Source organism: Schistocerca piceifrons, unplaced genomic scaffold (assembly GCF_021461385.2).
Source record: "Schistocerca piceifrons isolate TAMUIC-IGC-003096 unplaced genomic scaffold, iqSchPice1.1 HiC_scaffold_1870, whole genome shotgun sequence".
NCBI classification, from domain to species: Eukaryota; Metazoa; Arthropoda; class Insecta; order Orthoptera; family Acrididae; genus Schistocerca; species Schistocerca piceifrons.
Genome location: NW_025727757.1, coordinates 3561915 through 3572015, shown reverse-complemented (window position 1 = coordinate 3572015; position 10101 = coordinate 3561915).

The following is a 10101-nucleotide window of genomic DNA, read 5'->3' as shown; positions in this document are numbered from 1 at the left end:
ACTTTACAACACTCATTTACTAAGATCGCATTAATCACTGAATTTAAAATTAAAAATTTTTTTTTATATGTAAGGTAATAAACATATAATAGAACTACAACAATACTTATTTACAGTGAACACATTACTGCACCAAAATGATGCAGAAGTTAGATTGTATATATTGTTTTGGAAATCTTTCATCTGTTAAGGGGACCACATCCGGCCTATCTAACCCATGTTAATTTAGGCAAGTATTTGATCCATTTATGAAAAAACTAATTCATGCAGGACCTTAATATTTTACTATATGTTACATGATGCTAACAGAGTCAACAGTACTAAAATCTACTATATCCATTTTATAGTTTTTAAGAAATACTTTTTTAAATTTATTAACAAAAATATTAAGTTTTTTCTGCAGAAAATATCTTTTTGTTAACTTCCTAATGGGGGAATATTAATGAATGTAGTACCAAAGGCGGCTTTTTATGTTATGCAGAGTCTCTGAAAACTTCATTCATTTATCTATGATAGTTTCTGATATGATGCGGCATATGTGCTGAAAATTTTAGTTTGGAGGAAATTGACTTTAAAGAAAAAACTTTTGAAATTTGTTACTTACAGTTAATTAAAACTGTCCTGCTGCACATGATGGCCCTTCTTTGGCTTCTAGCAGGTCTTCCACCTTCTTTTTCATCTTGCTGGATGTTTGTCTTGCTTTCTTGGACATATTAGATGCATACCTGCCTGCATAGGCTATCCTCATTTTGTGGCAGTGTTGCTGCCCAGTGATCATATTTTCACCAGGACTAATTCCCAGCCTTTTCAGTACCCAACACTTTCCAATACTACCACAACTGAATGTAATAACAGCATCATGAACTCCTAGTTTCATTGTATGTATGCCTACAAATACAGTTTAGGAAGGCAGTTTCAAATTATGCTGCTGAAACATTCATTTGGGTTCTGTGTCTGCCCCTGCAGACATTTAGTTAGAGGGTCAGGATGAGCCAAGTCTCTGAAAATAAGTTTAATTGCTGTAATAACAGCAGCAGGAAGAGAATGCTGGCGAGAATAAGATTCTCCAGTTGCCTGAGCCCTATTATATTTGCGCCACAAATTTTGTCCTGATGAACACAATCCATGACATGGCTTATCATCAGTAGAGGACTTATGGAAGAATATGGCCCAAACATCTCTCTTCATTGCCTCCAGATTTTTTTTGTTTCTCCTAATTGCCTGCCCATAGTATACCTGCAAGTTTTCTATTTCAGTTTTAGTTAACCAACCCTGTCCGGTGAACAGTGTTACAAACAATTTTACAAACTGCAGAAACAAAAGAATATCGGTCGTTGCATTGCAAGGATAGCCAACACACTTGGGAGTAAAAAGAAATCCCCAACGTGCAATGTAGGGGATATAAAGATCTAAAATATATGCATAAAAGTGGGTGACAGAGAAGTGGGCGTGGTTCATAAACACACGTGGTAGGAAAATGCTCTTTAAATGCTGGGAAAAAAAATTTCCAGAGTACTTGAATAAAACCGTGATCTATCGAATTATGATGAAAACCGAAAATCGTTTTTTTTTCTACTTGAACCACGGTGTGGTGCCCTTAAGATAGCAGAATCATTTACCTCTATTACCCAGGTCAGAAACCGATCTCGGACATCAGTTCATTGAATATATAGAACGAAAGGCGTCCAGTCGTGAGCAAGTGATTTGACCAACACAATGATAATGATGTCTGGTTTGTGGGGCTCTCAAAAGCGCGGTCATCAGCGCCCATACAAAGTCCCAATTTTTACGGAATCCATTTTTTTATGCAGTCCAATCTAGCCGCTATCACGAATGATGATGATGAGGACGAAATAATGAGGACAGCACAAACACCTAGTCCTCGGGCAGAGAAAATCCCCAACCCGGCCGGGAATCGAACCCGTGATCCACATTCAGCAACGCTAGTGACTAGACAACGAGTTGCGGACTGGCCAACACTATAACGGAACATTTATCATGAGTGGTGTAGAATATCTACAAATTTTTTGGTCTAAACGTGATACAGAGATGAGAAACAATGTGTGGGCGACGTTTTATTTAGTCGGCATTGGGGTGGACAAGCAGGAGACAGAGGGGTACTCACTGTGGGTATTCACCCCACGGTCCTCAAGACTGTACGTAGTTACGCTCCTGTAGCAGGTCCAATCTTTTTTGAAATAGTTGTGTTTTTCACTATCAGGTATCAGCATTGTTCAGGCACCACCTATCCCAGTATAGTGTAGCCATTAAGCGTTTCTTACCACATTTCCGTTTTTATGTAGTTCTTTTACTGCAATATGAAACTGTACTAGTTTTCCAATTAATAGTAATAACAATAATACAAATAATGGCAAACCGAAAAAATCCTGGATGACTGGAAGATTGCTCTATTCATCCACTACATAAAAAAGTAATAAATCAGATGTAAACAACTATAGGCGAATCTCTCGATTACCAGTCACCTACAAAATTCTATCAGCTTGTCTCTTGAATACCACACAACAGCAAATAGAACCCTAAGTAGCAGAATATCAAGCAGAATTCAGACTGAACAGATCATGCTTGGACAAATTTTCAACCACAAAACCATACTCAAAATGCGAGCTCTCAGACAAAAACGGGTGTAGTATGCACGTTTGTAGATTTCAAAAAATCATGCGATTCAATAGACAGGCCCTCACTATTCCAAATTTTAGAAGAGAGGGGATTATATCCCAAAACATGAGAAATCATAAAACAAACACTAATTGGCACGAAATCCGAATAAAAATGTATGAGAGTCGTCTCAGAATCCTTCGACATTCAAACAGGTGTGAGACAAGGTGATGGATTCTCTCCTATTCTGTTCAACGTAGTTCTAGACAAAGTCATGGAAGAATGGGGGAAAGAGCTCAAGAAATGTGGGTTTTGGGAGCCAATCCGACTGGGCGTTGCCAAAAACAACCTCTACATACCATATCTTGCATTTGCAGACGACCTAACAGAGGATGAGCAGACTGCACTCAAACAGCTGGAAATACTGAAATCATGTGCAGAAAAAGTAGGTTTACAAACTTCATTTGAGAAGACAGAATTTATTTGTTTAAAAACAGAAATTGCAAGCTTGAAAACAAAACATAGTAAACTTAACCGGGTCCCATACTTTAAAACCCTGGAGAATTCACCGAACCGACAGGTATTGAAAACATCTCAGAATAACGCCTCCAAAAAATTAAAAAAGGATTATGGTTAACGCAAAACCTCTACAACAAAATGTCAGTGTGAAGAGGGGCAAAAATTCGACACTACAACACTGTCATCAAACCAGCAATCCTCTATGCAAGTGAAACACTAACCCCTAACAGAAAACAATAACTTGAAGACATCAAAAAATAAGAGAGAAAGATCATCAGGAAAATTCTAGGAGGAAGACATACCCAAGACGGTTATAGGCTACCATCAGTTTAAACAACAGAAAAGTTTTCAAACATCGAAAGTGATGTTAGGAAAAGGAGAATTAAATTTCTTGGGCATCTCAGCCGACTACCAGAAAATCTATTGACGAAGAGAATAGTAGATTATGTAACCGAAGAGAATAATAGATTATGTAACCTCACTTAAGAATTCCACACCTTGGCTGGATGAAATTCGAAAGGACATAAATAATGCAAACATAAGACCAGCCGACATTATAGAAAGAGACACCTTCAGACACAAAGTAGACGAATGGGAAGTTATATCAGAACAACCAAAAGAAAAACAGTACAGACCTAAGTGGTAGGATGAGCCTAAACAAGCATTTTCGGAAAGAGGGAAAGCCTATTGGAGGAACAAGAAGAACTCAAAGAAAAATTGATCGAGTTATTTGCTTAACGTCACCCATTTCTGGGGATAATTCGTCAATAATAGTAGTAATAATAATAATAATAATAATAATAATAATGCTCACAATCGGAAGTGAACTCTTGGTTTACAAATTACCAACCATCATTGCTAATATATGGGAAAACAGCATAATACCAGCTTTGGAAAACTGCTTTGATCCAGCCACTACACACAAAGGCGTGTGATACAGATCCAAACATTTACCGAGGTATTTCACTTCTACCAATTGTCTCACACGCTCTGCTTACCAGACTGGAGCAACAGACAGACAGACCATTTGATAGGCAGGCTTCCGACCTGGCCGACCAGATGCGCAACAGATCTGGAACCTCAAGACGATACTGCAAACTTCAAAGTTTCTACTTTTATAGACTTCACAACAGCGTTGCGTTTCATTTGACCGCATCAACTTGTTTAATGTTCTTGGTGAATGCGGTGTGCAGAACGAGACGACTATGTTAATCGAACAGGCCCTGACAGATACAGCTCTAAAGTAACATTAATGGGCGAAATCTCCGAAACTTTTCAAATTAGATCTGGACTATCCCCACGCCTATTCAACAGCACTCAATAAGATCACCAAACTCGGGAGAAATAAATACCTGCGATAAGTATGGGAACGGAAGGTAAACGAATGAACATCAAGTGCCTTGCTTTTGCTGACGATCTAGCAAGGTTCAAATGGTTCAAATGGCTCTGAGCACTATGGGACTTAACATCTGTGGTCATCAGTCCCCTAGAACCTAGAACTACTTAAGCCTAACTAACCTAAGGACATCACACACATCCATGCCCGAGGCAGGATTCGAACCTGCGACCGTAGCAGGGTCTAGCAAGGAAGCCAGCCACGCCATGAGACCGCCATCAAGACCGGATTCCAAATCTCTTACGAAAAAACGCAATACACAGACTGCAAGAGCCCAAAATTCTCCCCACTTGCAACCAAGTATGGTAACACCACACAAGTAGAACAGTTGAAGTACCTAGAGGAAACTGCTGGAAACACTAGCAACGGAAGAGTAGCTTATAAAACACGTGAACAAAAACTGCGCAAGCCTGCGCAATTACGTGGTATGTGTACAACAAGAAGTCGCTGCCCATCAGAGCCAACCTTTGTCACCACCACACAGTCGCCTCACAGAAGTGCTCCACTCGACGGAGACGCCTACCGATGTCAAAGACACGGAGAAAATAGAACGGCAAAACAGAAAATATTTAGACCCAAAATTCAAATGATATCTGGGAGCGCAAACGCTCGGAAGAACTATATTCGCTGACGGAGTGGTTCGCCTCACTTGCACTGAAAAGGCACATAGAATTCTATGGTCATATAGCAAGAGTGGACGACTCTCGCTTGATCAAGAAAATCCTCCACATCGTCAACAGAATCCGACTGTCTAAAATACGTTGCCTAGTAGACACCCGGAAATCGGTATTGCCCTACTGACAATTACTTGTACGATATACAAGTAGAAAATCAGTGCACATAACTTCATACCCAAGATCTCAATAGGAATGAATTTGAAAATCAAAAACATATGGACGCAAGGAAGAAAACAAGTCCAAAGTGAAAAGCTGAGGAACTTTTAATAATTATAAACTACACAAGTCCAAGGGGTGAATAATAGAGCTTTTTTTATTTTATCAAACAGTTTTGCTGCAAATGGCTGTGAAAAAATTGCCGTACGAGTAGATTCTCGACCGACTATTTTGTGACGACGAAAGTGACGCTGGAGGACGAGACGAATGTGGACGCAACGAAGCAGACGTAGGTGACTGTAATTGTACAATCGCATTCGTAATTTGCAACTGCATTTCATTAATATTTAATTATTAACTGTTCCCCAGTTCAGGAGGATTGCGCATAAGTGTAGTACTGCACGGTTAAACAGTCTTGTTTGTATTAATGTTTGGCTGTCAGCTTTTGGGCCCCCTCTCTACGAGCGCCCTTGGCGGGTGCTCATCTCCCCCCCCCTCTCTCCCACCACCCCTTCCCCACGCCACAGGTTCCTCGGTCACAATGTGATGCAGAAAATTCTCCACAACGTGTTTCGGGGAACGGTTGTTATTTTCAGTTGCTTTTTCTCTGTGATACGCGAGTTATTCGTGATGTTTCGCATGTGTGAAGTGCTCCATAATTCTGTTGCCTTTACTGTAACGTATAAAAAAAAGTGCAATTTTTAATTGGTCTTTATATTCAGATCGATCATTAATTAAAAATTTTATGCGCTTTTATGCATTACAGTAAAGACAACAAATCACTTAGCACATCACACATGTAAATCATCACAAATAAATGGCATAGCGCCCAGAAAACACACTTTAAAATGGGACTGATTTCCCGAAACTGAAAGTGCAAAAAATTAGTAAAAAGAAAATCCGCAGGCTTTCGCCAACCATTTATAATGCATCAAGTCAAATTTTACAGGTATCTAGGGCATGCGAATTCGAAGCGTTCTCTACATTTTAAATTTCTGCTCGGCCGATTTACAGTTGCTGGCATTATTAGGCACACACGCACAATCATTTGGCAGATGTTAAAAGAGGAATACATGAAACAACTCACCACAGAAGAGTGGAAGAATATTAGCGACCAACATGAGAAGACAGCAAACTTCCGTCACTGTACGGGATCCATAGACGAACAACACGTCACAATCGTTAAACCGTGGAGATCAGGCAGCGATTATTACAATTGCAAAAAGTACTTTTCTGTTGTACTGACGGCCATAGCAGACAGCAATTATTGTTTCAGATTCATAAACGCTGGGTCATTTGGTCATCAAGGAGACTGTAACATATTCAAAGCTACTGCATTAGCTAAAAAAATTTAGAATCAAACTTTGAATTTGCCAGCTGCTTCACCACTTCTCAGTGATCGTTGTGGCCGAAAATACGTGACGTGTTTGTAGCTGATGAGGTTTTCGCGGTGAGTAACAACTTAATGAGACCATATCCCACAAAAAACCTGACTGATAAACAAAAAGTCTTCAGTTAGAGGATGTCACGATGACGTCGCTATGTAGAATGTGCATCTGGCACTTTAGTCAATAAATGGAGAATTTTTCGACGTCCAACCGAAGTTAATGTGATTGTGGCAGATACTGTCATTCAAGCATGTTGCGCACTCCACAAACATGATGGCTACAGTTTCGGTGACACACTGACGTGCAGTATGGAAAGTCTTCCTGCACATTAGACAAAAGGGAATAATAATGGGAAAAGTATCAGAGATCGTTTTGCTGATTACTTCTATATCATTGCTTCGATCTGTACCGCTGCAAGATCGTTGCGGTAACATCCTCGAACAAAGACGTAGTTTTATTAGTGTAGCAATTCACTTGTTGGCATTTTATTCATGAATCTGTACACTGTTTATAGATACTAAAAAAACATTTTACTGTTAGTACTCGCCAAGATCTGATTTCTGGTTGTCATCTAGACCACCCCCCTTTCTGCCAAAACGGCTGCAGTAACTGCTCGCCACGACTCTCTCTTGTTTTCTTTGTTTTTATACTCTTCGTCCCGTATGTCGCACAGACACGATGATGATGTTTGGTTTGGGGGGCGCTCAACTGCACGGCCATCAGCGCCCGTACACATTCCCAATATGTCCACAGTCCAGTGTAGCCACTTTCACGAATGATGATGGAATGATGAAGACAACACAAACACCCAGTCCCCGGGCAGAGAAAATCACCAACCCGACCTGGAATCGAACCCGGGGGCCCGTGATCCAGAGGTAGCAACGTCAGCTACTAGACCACGACCTGCGGACGTCGTACAGGCGGTGTCGTAGGGTTTCCTACCGTGGGGTTTCCTAGGAGCAGTTTCGCACTAAATCTGTCAGAGGCCCGGGCCGGCAATACAAATTGAGGCTCCCCTTGCTTTCCCCTCCCACCCTCCTCACCACACATGAGTTCTCCGAGAGTTTCAAACGCAAACGGAAGGAAGTCTCACATTGCTTATCATCTTCATTTTGTGTCGTGATAATTTACAATGTATAACGTTATTTTACATAACACTGAAAGTGACTGCTCTCGTAATCTCGTTGCTATTATTTAATAGCTATGTTGCCCCTTATACGACAGAATTCATTACATGATTTCTGTTGTTCGAACCTATTATTTATGTTTCGCAACTAAGTCGGCATAGAGGGAGCGGGGCGTATAAAAATGAATCCCTATTTCCCAAACCAAGAGGAAGGTCACTGTCGACATAAAACTTCGTTCAGTGCATGGTGGAGGGTACTTTACTTACGGATTTCAACAAAAACCACAGTGTTGCTCCGATCTTGATGAAATTTTGTACATTTGATCTTCAAAACAAGGGGAACCTCACCGTCTACGTGAAATTTCATACGGTGTATGGTGGATGGAGGGTACCTTACAACATAATTACACACCGTTTGACTGATCAGCTTGGGAGTTGGCTCATGTAAGTATGTTTTCGTGGTGAAGGCATTTATAAAAGCCAACGTATGCTGGATGGCGGAGGGTTGGCCTACCTTTAAAAAAATTCAACATCGTTTCGTCAGGGAAAGAGGAGATGGCATGACAGGCGGAGGAGGAGATATACGGAGTGAGGAGAACGTGATGGGGGCGGGGAGGGGGGAGGAGGTGCATCCAGAGAAGTGAGAGAAGCAGATTAAAAGAGAGAGGGAGCAGCAGGTAAACAGAGAAAGGGGGAAGGTGATGAATGACTAATGGAACACTGTAATAAATACATAAATTAGGGGTGTTATTGTGAATTCGATGTACTATTAGAAAAAGCGGAAGAGGAGGTGGACAGAGACGGGAAGATGGATGGAAAAGGAGAAGAGGATGGAGAGGAGGAGGATGTGTTGTGAGAGAGGGGGCAGATGGAGGAGATGGAAAGGGCGACGGATGGGCGGAAGGAGGAGGTGGATAGAGAGATGAGGCAGGACTAAGTGGACAAGAGAGATGAGGGAAGAGGGGATGAACTGACATAAAACTGGGATGAATAAATATCTGGGCAACGCCGGGTTTCTGTTAGTAATTGGATAAAGATTTACGCAACAATGGGCGTGTTCATCTGAAAGAAATTACAGAATATTTTCCTCTGGTTCGATGAGGCGTTTAAAGTCTCGATAACTAGAGTGTTGTTCTTGATGTCTACAGATGATAAAATTCGTTGCTTAATACAGATGAGTCCACCAAAGTTCATCTAGTTGGAATTTCATCTTTATAAAATGAACTACATAATAATCAGCTGAAAAATGCTCCTGTTGGAGCACAATAAAGGCAAATATGTTCGTGTTTAAAAGACTCTGACAGAAAAGTGGGCAACCAGCTGTCTGAGTCCTCATTCCGCATTCCTCACCAAAAATTCTATAAGCTTCGCAGGACGAGGGACCATGTTATGTAAGAAATTTACCAAGTAAAATTTCAGTTTTGTTGAGTTAAAAATTCAATAAATAGCAGATTTTGTATTAGAACTTCAGAAATACCTTTAAAAGCGTACTTTTGTGAATGAAATACACCAAATACAAATAATTAGTTTTGTATGACATATATGACGAAACTCCAGAATCGGCAAGTTAACTTTGCGAAATTATTGATGCTGGTAAAATGTGTGCTTTATTTACACATACCGTTTTGAAACAACAATATTTTTAAGGCCCACAGCAAGCAGAACATCACGGTAAATTTTTTATCATCCAACTTTTCGAGTCTCTAGACCCCCTCCGTGGTGACGCTCGTATTTCCGACTACAAATAAATATCGTAACAGTGAACTTTCCGACTGACATGAAAATAAGAACATCCCTTCACGTTTTATCCAGGCTTAGGACTGGCTATGCACGTAGTACATAGGCATGTTTAAATGTTTTTTTTCATTTTATTGCTTTTTATTTATTTCTTCTTGTTTTTGTTGTTATTGTTGTTCAGAATTACAGTAGCAAATTAAAGACCTTTTTTTCTTATCAATCGTAATTTCTTACTCATTTTTTTGTAAAATGGCTAGAGATTTTAAACGCCTTTTTAAATCTCCAGAGTCTTCATATGTTTTCATAATGTATTTTAATCTTTTGTCAAGATCTATGTACCTTTTCTTTCTTTTTTGAAGAGGTAGGCCAATGGAATCTTTTTTAATTTCAAAAATAGCATTCACTGCCTCCTCCTTCAGCTTCTGAATCAGAAAGTATACATTTGGATGTTTCTGATTTATTCAGGAGCTCAGTTTTCTATGCCAA